The sequence below is a fragment of the Penaeus japonicus genome, unplaced genomic scaffold, assembly GCF_977035675.1.
Source record: "Penaeus japonicus unplaced genomic scaffold, GWHDUDI00000001_assembly GWHDUDI00000031, whole genome shotgun sequence".
In the NCBI taxonomy this organism is placed as follows: domain Eukaryota; kingdom Metazoa; phylum Arthropoda; class Malacostraca; order Decapoda; family Penaeidae; genus Penaeus; species Penaeus japonicus.
In genome coordinates this window covers 11,047,381-11,058,112 of record NW_028234433.1, presented here as the reverse complement: position 1 = coordinate 11,058,112, position 10,732 = coordinate 11,047,381, and the positions used below count along the sequence as shown (strand labels likewise).

At 44.8% G+C, this 10,732-nt stretch overlaps 1 protein-coding gene across 1 annotated transcript in view; it reads right to left on the bottom strand.

Moving 5' to 3' along the window:
* Window positions 1–10,356, bottom strand: part of dlp (glypican dally-like) — a 61,069-nt gene extending 50,713 nt beyond the window's left edge. Inside the window, exon 1 of the mRNA XM_086555693.1 lies at window positions 10,291–10,356. The gene's annotated coding sequence lies outside the window, so the exon portion shown is untranslated. The remainder of the gene's footprint in view (window positions 1–10,290) is intronic.
* Between the last annotated feature and the right edge of the window lie 376 nt (window positions 10,357–10,732).

Below are 10,732 nucleotides of genomic sequence, written 5' to 3'. Positions count from 1 at the left end.
ATAGAATAAACAAGGAAATGCGATGAACGGGGACATAAGAGAGAATGAGGAAATGAGCCAACAAAAGTGAGGAAGTGTCACACGATAATGGCGCGAGGGCGGGATGGAAGCTCTTGATAAATCAATGATGAAAGGAAAACCAAGTTGAGGGCCAGAGGCAAGGGTCCCTTGCCTACCTCATGCTGGTGATGGATGGACACCTCTGTCCCTCTTCCCTTCCATTCCGGTCACCATCCAGCTTTCACCATTCGCACCCTCGTTTCATCGCGTTTCACAACAACCTCATTCTGCTTTCCATACTCATTGCCTTCACACTCGCTACTCATAAACCAATATTACATACATTATGCACACGCGAATGCGAGTACTGGGTTGACCACGATATCTTTGATATCTTCATATTGAAAGATGAGTCACTCTGATATGGTACACACTATCAGAAGCCAGCTCATCACGTGTACCCTATAGTTCATGCTTGAAAGGTGGTAGTGGTGGTGGTGGTGGTGGTGGTGGTTATAATAACAATAATAATAGTAATAATAGTAGTAATAACAGTAGTAATAATAATAACAATAATAATAGTAATAATAGTAGTAATAACAGTAGTAATAATAATAACAATAATAATACTAATAATAGTAGTAATAACAGTAGTAATAATAATAACAAATAATAATAATAATAATAATAATAATAATAATAATAATAATAATAATAATAACAACAACAATAATAATAATAATAACAATAATAATAATAATAACAATAATAATAATAATAATAATAATAATAATAATAATAATAACAATAATAATAATAATAACAATAATAATAATAATAATAATAATAATAATAATAATAACAATAATAATAATGATAACAATAATAATAATAATAATAATAATAATATCAATAATGATAATAATAATAATAACAATAATAATAATAATAATAATAATAATAATAATAATAATAATAATAATAATAATAATAATAATAATAATAATAATAATAATAACAACAATAATAATAATAACTACAACGACATCCTCTGAGTGCCGGAAGTTGCAAACTAATTTAGTTACGAAAGCTCTCAACTTCTGTCCGATAGCCTCTTTTACAGACAGACGTCTTTGTCCAGTTCCCAGAATACTCCAATATCAGTAATGACATTGCTACAGCAATTTTCATTCCAACATTGCCATACACATTCAAAACAGCTGCAAGGAGAATTTTATGATTGAACAAAGTTTGAGAGTGCCACTTGGACAAACCTTATCCTAATTACCTGTTATTAAAGCAGACCATGATTAAGCTTTATAACGAACTGATATCCTATTTAACGAGTGTCTACAGGCCGGTTTCGATGAAAATTTTCGAAAGTGAGTAACCACTATTATGGTAAAGCATATCCTAGCAGATCTGGTCTCTTTGCCCCCCCTCCCCTGTCCCCTTCAGTCAGGTAAGCAGCTGAGTACCTCCGGCAATCCCGAATATTTGTTTGTGTAACTCGAGACGCAGGACCTGACTTCGAATGACCAGGTGTGGCCCTTTAGGTGATGGGACTAATGCAAGCAGATGTTAAGAAGGCTTCAGGTCACTTGACTTCCTAGGTTACTTCGAGAGGGCACGGGAGTCACGTGAGCAGGTGCACCATATCATTTGACCGGTGCCAAAAGTATGGTTCGTATGCCGCTTCCGTTTACTTCCGCTCCCGAGGCGTGCTTGTCTGCTGCGCGGAGGCTAGCTGGGACTCCAGGGTGTGCAAGGGCAGCGATCACACAAGGAGTTGTCAGCCACGAGAGAAAGATGGCGCTGGAGGTAAAGCTTTGGCTACATTAGCCAAAAATAGTAACGGGATATCTCGATCTATGGTTAATTCTACTGGTCACGAATCCTCGAATCGTCTTTCTGAATCTTATAACTGAGCTGTAAACAGATATACAAATCCATAAATTGCAACTCGACGAATCTGGGGGAGAATTTAGACAAGCTTTAGTGTGACGATGACTGGTATCCCAACAGTTTCTCTGCGAAATGTGACGTTTGAATTCCAGGTCAGATCTATCACAGCGGCGTTCCGCTTTCAGTCGCGAGCGCGTTCGCTTTGGTTTGCGACGAGTTCATTGTGACAAACGGGTAGGATTCATTCCACAATGCGAGCTATGTAATTAACGGCTCAATATTACATCTTCATCAGAATTACGTGATAAATGGGAATCAATAATTTCACAAGGTATACTGTATAATTACCGTTTCGACATAACATCATGATGAAAGTGTGGTATCGAAAAGTCAATTACATATCTTGCATTGGAATTATTCCTTCACATTCATACCATTTCTTTATTGATTCGCGCGTCAAGTGAAAATGTGGATTATCTTTTATATTTAATACAAAATGTCAATTATCGTTTCACAAATATACACATTCATTCACTCACACTCACAGACACACACACGCGCGCGCACACACACACACCCACCCACCCACCCACCCACACACACACATACCCACCCACCCACCCACCCACACACACACACACACACACACACGCACACGCACACGCACACGCACACGCACACGCACACGCACACGCACACGCACACGCACACGCACACGCACACGCACACGCACACACACACACACACACACACACACACACACACACACACTATATATATATATATATATATATATATATATATATAGAGAGAGAGAGAGAGAGAGAGAGAGAGAGAGAGAGAGAGAGAGAGAGAGAGAGAGAGAGAGAGAGAGAGAGAGAGAGAGAATGTATAAATGTATAAATATAAAATATTCACTTAAGATGTCATCACATATGATTCCATCCTAGCCTTTCCATTCTACGTCCGATGGATGGATGGTCGGTCTCTGTTCTTCGTGATGCTCCAATTCCCGCTAATGCCATGCCAAAGGATGGGCGGCAGAAAACCAGCTGAATCAATGGCCCCATCGCTGCCAATGACTACTGTAGCTGTAGCGTATGCGAGGTGGTGGTGGCGCTGGTAGAGTGGACATTTCCGCAGTCCCCACAGTTTAAAGGGATCACAGATGTCATGTGCGGAATAGGACTGATCTACATCCCACCCCCACACGGCGCCGCAATTCGCCCCTTAATATAATAATCGCACGACAAAGACCACTCAAGGTCCGCTGCACCAAGCTTGTGAAAATCCGCCGACGGATGACGTAACTCCAGCCCGGCGGGAGGAGAGTCGTCGACGCTGTTACTACACGTCAAAATTATCGATCTGGTTCCTATGATGACGGAGTGGAGGAGATCTTTATGGCTATGTACACGCAGGGTTCGGCGCTCGAGTCCACATGGTGCTCCTGGCCACCCACGCCTCACGCCCGCGGCCACATTCCTCGACGCTAATAAAAAAATCATATAATAATAATAATAATAATACTGCTACTACTAATAATAACAATAATACTACTACTACTAATAATAAAGGGTAATGAAAATAGTAATAATAATAATAATAATAATAATAATAATAATAATAATAATAATAATAATAGTAATATAATGACAATAACAGAATTGATATTAATTATAATGATAACTATAATGATAATAGTAATGGAATAAAGGAGGGACGACTCCTGGAGGAGGAGGTAGCGGGTAAGAGTTAAGGACAGCTAGATACCTGAAGTTGAAATCAAGTGGAAGGTCTTAAAGAAGGGGGGCAAAACCCCTTGCTTGCCAATCAAACTCGGTCAAGCATTTATTATATAGGGCCCCAGAACGTTGTAACAAGTTAGTATCTGCCAGAACGGTTCCAGTGTGCCACTAGCGATGCGCAAACGCGCTTGTCCGACCTATAACAGCCTGAGACGAAGACGCCCCGGTGCAGCCGCAGCCCTAGCCAGGCTACAAATCGTGCATTCACGTGAAGAGCCTTCCGCCCCGCCGCCGCTACCGCCGCCGCCGCCGCCGTAGCACGATGTCGCCGCACAAGGAGTCGCATTGCCTTTAAGAAGGAACAACGGCAGTTGCAAAAAGTTAATCATATCCGTGTTGTCATCTGGTAACACCTGGCTGTATCCAGTGTGTAAAATAAATCAATCGACGTTTGATTAAAGGTTACTGGAAGTCTTTTTGTGCCTCTTCACTCCGAAGATAACTCAGTGCCAAAGGGAAGGAAGGAGAGAGGGAAATGAAGAAAAAAGAAGAGAAAGAGGAAGAGGAAATAGAACGGGAGGGGGGGAGGGCATGGGGGACAAGAGAAAAAGGGTGACGGAGGAGAGGCAAGGCGTGGTGGAGCGGGGAGGAAGAGGAGGAGAAGGAAGATGGCGAAGGTGAGGAGAGGGAAGATGGTAGCGGTGGTGGGAGTGAGGAAGAGGAGAGGGATGATGGCGGTGGTAGGGGAGAAGGAGCCCGAAAAGGTAGCCCAAGCCGCCGTGGGGAGTGAGACACCGATAGACAAAGTACTGTTTAGCCGTAGCCTCCTTATTCCGGGAACTTGTTGATGAGGTGCAAGATGCAGCCCGAAGGAGCTTGCGTGAGTCGGTGCGGCAAGAGGGAGAGGGAGGCGGGCGTGGGGGGACGACTTCCAAAAATTTCCCCTGATGTCTCTGAACTTGCCTGTCCTTCCCTGCATTGATCCTCATTCCTCATGCCTGAACTACCGAGACACGACGACGATGCGCTCGGGAGAACTTATTAAGCCACGGAAATAGACAAAGAGAGTGAGAGTGAGAGTAAGAGTAAGAGTGAGAGGGAGAGAGAGACAGAGAGAGGGGGAGAAGGTGAAGGAGAAGGAGGAGAAGGAGAAGAAGGAGAAGAAGGAGAAGAAGGAGAAGAAAGAGAGGGAGGGAGGGAGGGAGAGATAGATAGATATAGAGCGAGAGGCAAGAGGGAGAAGGAGAAGAAGGAGAAGGAGGGAGGGAGAGATAGATAGATATGGAGAGAGAGGCAAGAGGGAGAGGGGGGCGAGAGGGAGAAGGAGAGGGAGTGGGAGGGAGAGGGAGAGAGAGAAGGAAGAGAGGGAGAGGAAGGGGGAGAGGGAGAGGGAGGGAGAGATAGCATGATGGCGGATAGGATATGAGGGAAAGTCGCGGGGGAGAGGGAAGGTTAATAGAGAGCGCGATCAGAGATCAGAGGCGAGAACACAATCCCCCAACGCCTACTTAATTAAAGCCCCAGTCCGCAAGCAATAACAGGCACCGTCGTCTCTTGCAGCCCCTTACCCTCCTCCCTCGTCGGCCTCAAGTTATCAACATTAGCGTAGGGATGGGGGTGCCGAGGCAGAGCCAATATCAATTAAGTAGAAGGATGCTCCAGTGTGGTAAGGACATACAACAACCACATCCGCCCAACTAACATCGGCGCTTTATTTGTATTTAGTCATCTGCTCCAAACTTCACTGATACAGACTACAGTATCAACTAACTGATGATACCTAAATAATGATACAATAACTCCCACAGGTCTGTAGGCTAAGCGGACATGTGATAGCGTGTGAAACCAGCCAGAGGCTTTTGTCCTGAACATCGCTTGAAAAATTGCCCAGATTCTGCGCGTACCGCTCAAGCAAGTTGTGTCCAAGGTTGTGGCCTTCCTCGGTCCCAGCACCCCGGGGAGCTCTCATGGAAGCAGGGGCTGAGAAATGGCAGAGCGAAGCAATCAGGCCTCCTTGAAGATAGGGAATCACCCGTATGCTGGGCAAGTGAAGTCGTCGATGGGTATATTAATGTGATACTCCTCGCCGCCATTATACTAAGCTCCGCTTAGGACGCCACCTGGAGGGTACGCCACTCAGGAAACCGAAGGAGAGGGACGAGTCACCCCAGGAATAAAGACATGAGGCGCATGAATGATGCGACTAAAACAAGAATGGTATAGTAAAAATTTCTTCGCGCTACGGGACCGCAGCGACGGACGAGAGAGGAATAACAACCAGGCATGCTGCTAACAAAGACAACAGCAGCATTCATATTCAGAGCGACTGCCTTCGAGATGTTGTGAGTGACTTTCAGACGGCGTTGCTTAATGCTCGCAGACTTTTACAGAACACACAAAAAAAACGAGAAGATTGCCAGGCTTGTTGAACACAACAAGGCAGGACAGCAATTGTTCATAGGAAGGTCAGTCTTAGGACACGAAGGGCCGAAGGAGAGAACGGGGGAAAGGGAAGGCGGCAGAGGCTCACAAGACGAGCAGACGGACGCCACTCACAGTAATGAAGTACTGCGGGGCTGCAAGGCCTTGGCTTGGGTTGCAGAGGACCGGATACCCTCGCTGGTTGTAACAGCTGAACGGCCTTTCACGTGTTTACGCAGCTGGACACGAGAGCATACATTCCCTTATATAGGACTGATACGCGAAGACAGGGGCTTGCACACACAAATACCAGATCCACTTACACCCACCATTCATCGCCGAGAGGAAGGGAAAAGAAGAGGCGTTACCAGACACCGACTGAAACAGGACAACAACACTCGATTCACAAATTAAAAAAAAAAAAAAAAAAAAAAAAAAAACGAAAGTCTCGCCGCATCTGAATCTCGATCATTGGCGCTATTATATAACAGACAGCTATGATTTACTCCCTACCCTTATCTTGTTCCTTGATAGGATAATGACGTGACAATGCTTTCGCTTCGTTACACTCGCATGGCAGGCGGTGTTCTAGGAAAGCCATGAGAAAGACAATGTAAAGTTGGCTTTTTTTCTTCTTTGCCAGAAAATTATCGGAGATAACTGATTATAACCCTGATGGTGATAAATGAAACCGCTGAGGGCTGTGATGCCGATTAGAGCTACGGCAATGGTTAAGAGTGAGAACTAAAGCATGTGGAACGGTAACAGTGATGTCAACGATTATGGCCACAATAACGGTAGTGACAACGGAAAAGCCAACTTCTGGAGATTACATAATGGCAATATAATTAATAATATAATAATAACAAACACATTTATTAATATATTACCACCATTCCAAAAATTATCCTAACTATCAATTGTTCCTTTCAATCCTGCAGCCTCAAAGGCACGGAAATTACGCAGGATACAGCCGCCGCCACTCCGCCCTCGTGTCGTCGGCAGGTTCCGCACAGCAAGAGGCCTCGGCACCGCCGGAATTCCTCCTCATCAGAAAGGGATAACATGAAAGGAATCAGGGTTTCGCGTCAAAGAAGGGATGGTAAGAAGGGGGCGTACTTCATCCCATTCAACAGACAGAATGCGCAAACCTGTTGATAACTGCAGAGAAAATAATAAGGGAAATTTCGAGAAATATCTCTTTATGTTCTGCTCACTGTTATTTTACTCCCCTCCTCCTCTTTCCTTATTCCATCCTCCTTTCCTTCCTCGACGAGGCCCGCCGCCACCGCTGCCATGAAGAAGGTCTTGTCCCGCACGACCCCTGATTTAAGTTAACGATTGTCTGTAGGAGCCAAACGGTCCTGAGCTACTGCCTTATTTTCACACATAAAAGAAAATTTCCTTGTATAATTCGGCGAGCGATCCCAGGTTTTCGGCGGAGAAAACAAAGCTTCTTTCGCCTCAGAATACCTTGCGGCCTTGGGCCTTCGTTTGCATTCGGCGGCAGTGCCCTGCGGATTGTCAATCCCCTCAACCAGTTGTAAATAGGGTTTTCGAGACACACCTTTCATTTCTTGCCCTTATTCCCGCCTTCATCGTCCTGGCATCCCTCCTGCTCTCTCGTCTCTGTATCCGTCTCTTTTCTTCTCTCTCACACACTCACATTCACACTCAAATAACACATTTACTCGATCTCGCTTCGTATAGAAGCCGTTCTCCTTGAAATTATTTAATGGGACCTTTTAATTGTTTGCCAATTACGTTGTAGTTTTGCATTTTGTATTTCATCCTTACTTGCTTTGCCTTTTGTTTAAACAGCTTGTATTTTTAAGTGATACACAGACTTGTATACAGATAAAACAAATTAAGTTAACACCATAAATGTAATTCATACCGCGTATATCTTTTCCTGAAAATAGGATATGAAGGAAGCATTATTCAACAACTCTCCATGTCTTTATATTTGATGTTTATATATTTGTTTACGTAACATCATCACAGCAAAATCATATAAATTGAATAATATCCCATACCAAGAGTAAACTAAAGCATAAAGCCTACACTTGGGTTAATTCACTGAGATTTCACCTGGTGGACCGCACGTTCTGCTTTACCTGGACGCTAAGTAGCACCGTGTGACCAGCGTGCACACGGAAAAAGCGGACTTGTGCAGTGTGCACGCGTTGTACTGCGTTGAGCACGGAATTTACTCTATGTGACTGTGCCTGAAGTCCCCTTAGTACTAAAATGCCGTGCCAGATTGTTTTTTTTTTCAAGTCCTTCATTTCCCGAATACACTAGTTTCATTATATATAACATGGGCGTTGGCGCTCATCAAATACAGTTGGTCAAATAGGATGAAAGACAATCCATTTTAATTTTCACTGCTTGTCCATCTGTCTCTCTCGGAAAAGGTCCTTTACGTTCAAAAATCGTGGTAAACTTCCAGATAACTTGGTTAATACAGCAAGCCCACACACACACAAAAGGCTGGGTACGAAAGGTAAAAAGAAACGAAAATGCTTCGTCAGTTCCTCGCTCTGTGCTTCTCCGGCCTGCGCTTTGGCCTGCAAAGGGAGCTCTGATTCCCGCGACGCCCCTGGCGACTAAGGGCGTATCTGGGGCGCCATCCCTGCCCTGCCAGTCGCCACCTCTTTGCTGGGCGTCTGCTTTGGGACTAATGACTACACTACGACACATCTTGTTTCCGTCTCACAGTAACAGCCCAATTTGATCAATTAGCGTACGAGTTGCGCTCGAAAATGAAAAGAAGAGTTGTGGATCTGGGCGAGAGACCAAAGGACGGAGCCAAATGAGTGTGGCTGTTTGTTCAAGCTCTTGCATAAATATTTGTGGACATGCATGTGGAAGGGCGTGTCTGCGTGCGTGGTAACAACTCCCTATTACCAATTCTGACCCCCTTGACCCCACTTCCCCGTCGCCTCCTGGGGACACCCGTGCACAATGACATTATTACTAGTCATTGGGAGGGATTTATGTCTTGTTCTCCCTAAATTGTAACATCGTTCTCCCCCTCGCCCCCTTCTTCCTCTCTTACTGCCTGTCCGCCTTCCTTCTGGCTGCCACTGCTGCCACTCATACTCTCCGCGCGCCTCATCTCTTTAACAGACTCTACTCCTTGCTCTCTCTACCATTCTCTGCTCCTACCTAGTCTTCCCTCAACATTTCCACTCTAGCTCTCTTTCCGTGCTCTTTTCCTCGCCCCATCCTCTCTACATAACGCGCTCTTGCCTTCCACCCTGCTGCCTCACTTCCCGCTCTGCGAGACCCATAACCTCCACTCAACCTCAGATCCTTCCAGACGTTCTTTAGAACGCTTCCTTTCTGCCTTTCGGTCTTTCCTCATTTCTCTCTTGCTCAGTCACCAAGTCACTCACACCTACCAATTCAGCGGCTAAGTCACCCATCCTGTTCTCACGCTTCTGTTCCCGTTCCCTTTCCTCCCATGCTCTTGATTCTATTCACCCTCAACACTAATTCACGCGTTCTTTTTTAAGAGTGTTTTATCCTTAGCCTGCTCTGTCCCTCCCTTTCTTTGTCTTTTCCTCTTTTCCCTTTCCTCTTTTCTGGCTACTCCTTTCCTCCATTCGCTATCATTTACTCGCATGTTTTTGTTTCTCTTTTTCCTACACCTTTCGTTACCGCCCCCCCCCCCCCAGCAGCCCCTCTCCCCTTTCAACCCTTGCGAATGATATATATCATATTGCAGTGCGAAAATTGTCTGTGAAGTTTTTAGCACTTGTTTATAGGTCGGCTATCACAGGGGAGGTGGCGGAGGTGGCGTGTGGGGGGCGAAGGGGCGCCGCGCCACGTCGCTATCGCAGCGAAGAAATATGTCCTTAGTAATCCAAGCCTGATATGTGGCGCAAATAAACGTATGTAAATCTCACCTTGTGTTAATGAAGTATAAAGGCCAGGATTTACGACCGTGTGTAATGACAAGCCCGGGGACGGAAGGTGCGATCCACACACAATGAACCGCAGTTTTATTGCTGGCCATGACGGCATTACCCAAGCATCGAACGAACCGAGGGAACGATCCCTGCCACCTGGCCAAGGGACTTCGGGCCAGTTCCAGAGCGTTTTCACCGCGCCTCTGTCACATAGCGACTCCCTTGGCGTCCTGCAGGTGACTTGCCCTTTTTGAGGTTGTCATCGAAGCACTCGGCAACTTCCGCCAAAGGCTACTTACCATCTTCAACGGCGCGACGGCGACAAAAAACTGACGGTCGAATCACACTCCCTACGGCTCCTGCCATTTACCTGTAAATATATATAAATATACAATTAATATATTTAATAAATAAACACACACAAATATTATATTTACAAATTGGTAATTAGAGAAAAATATCCTTAATCAAAATAAATACTGGTTAGATGCTGTTTGTCTTCTCTGAAAATATGATCCAATAGAGATCACTAAAACATGCCCTACCTGCCCTCATCCACAGACATATATGTGTACATCAGTAATTTCATAGTAAGTACAATTCTCAGAACAGGAACATCTGCCTGGTTGATGAAGGAGGAGAAAGAATAATATGAATACTCGGGAGAGAAGCATTACACCACGCTTACATCTATTTGCAAGCAGAAAATGTCTACAGTGTTAGTCCTCTTTTTTCCAATCT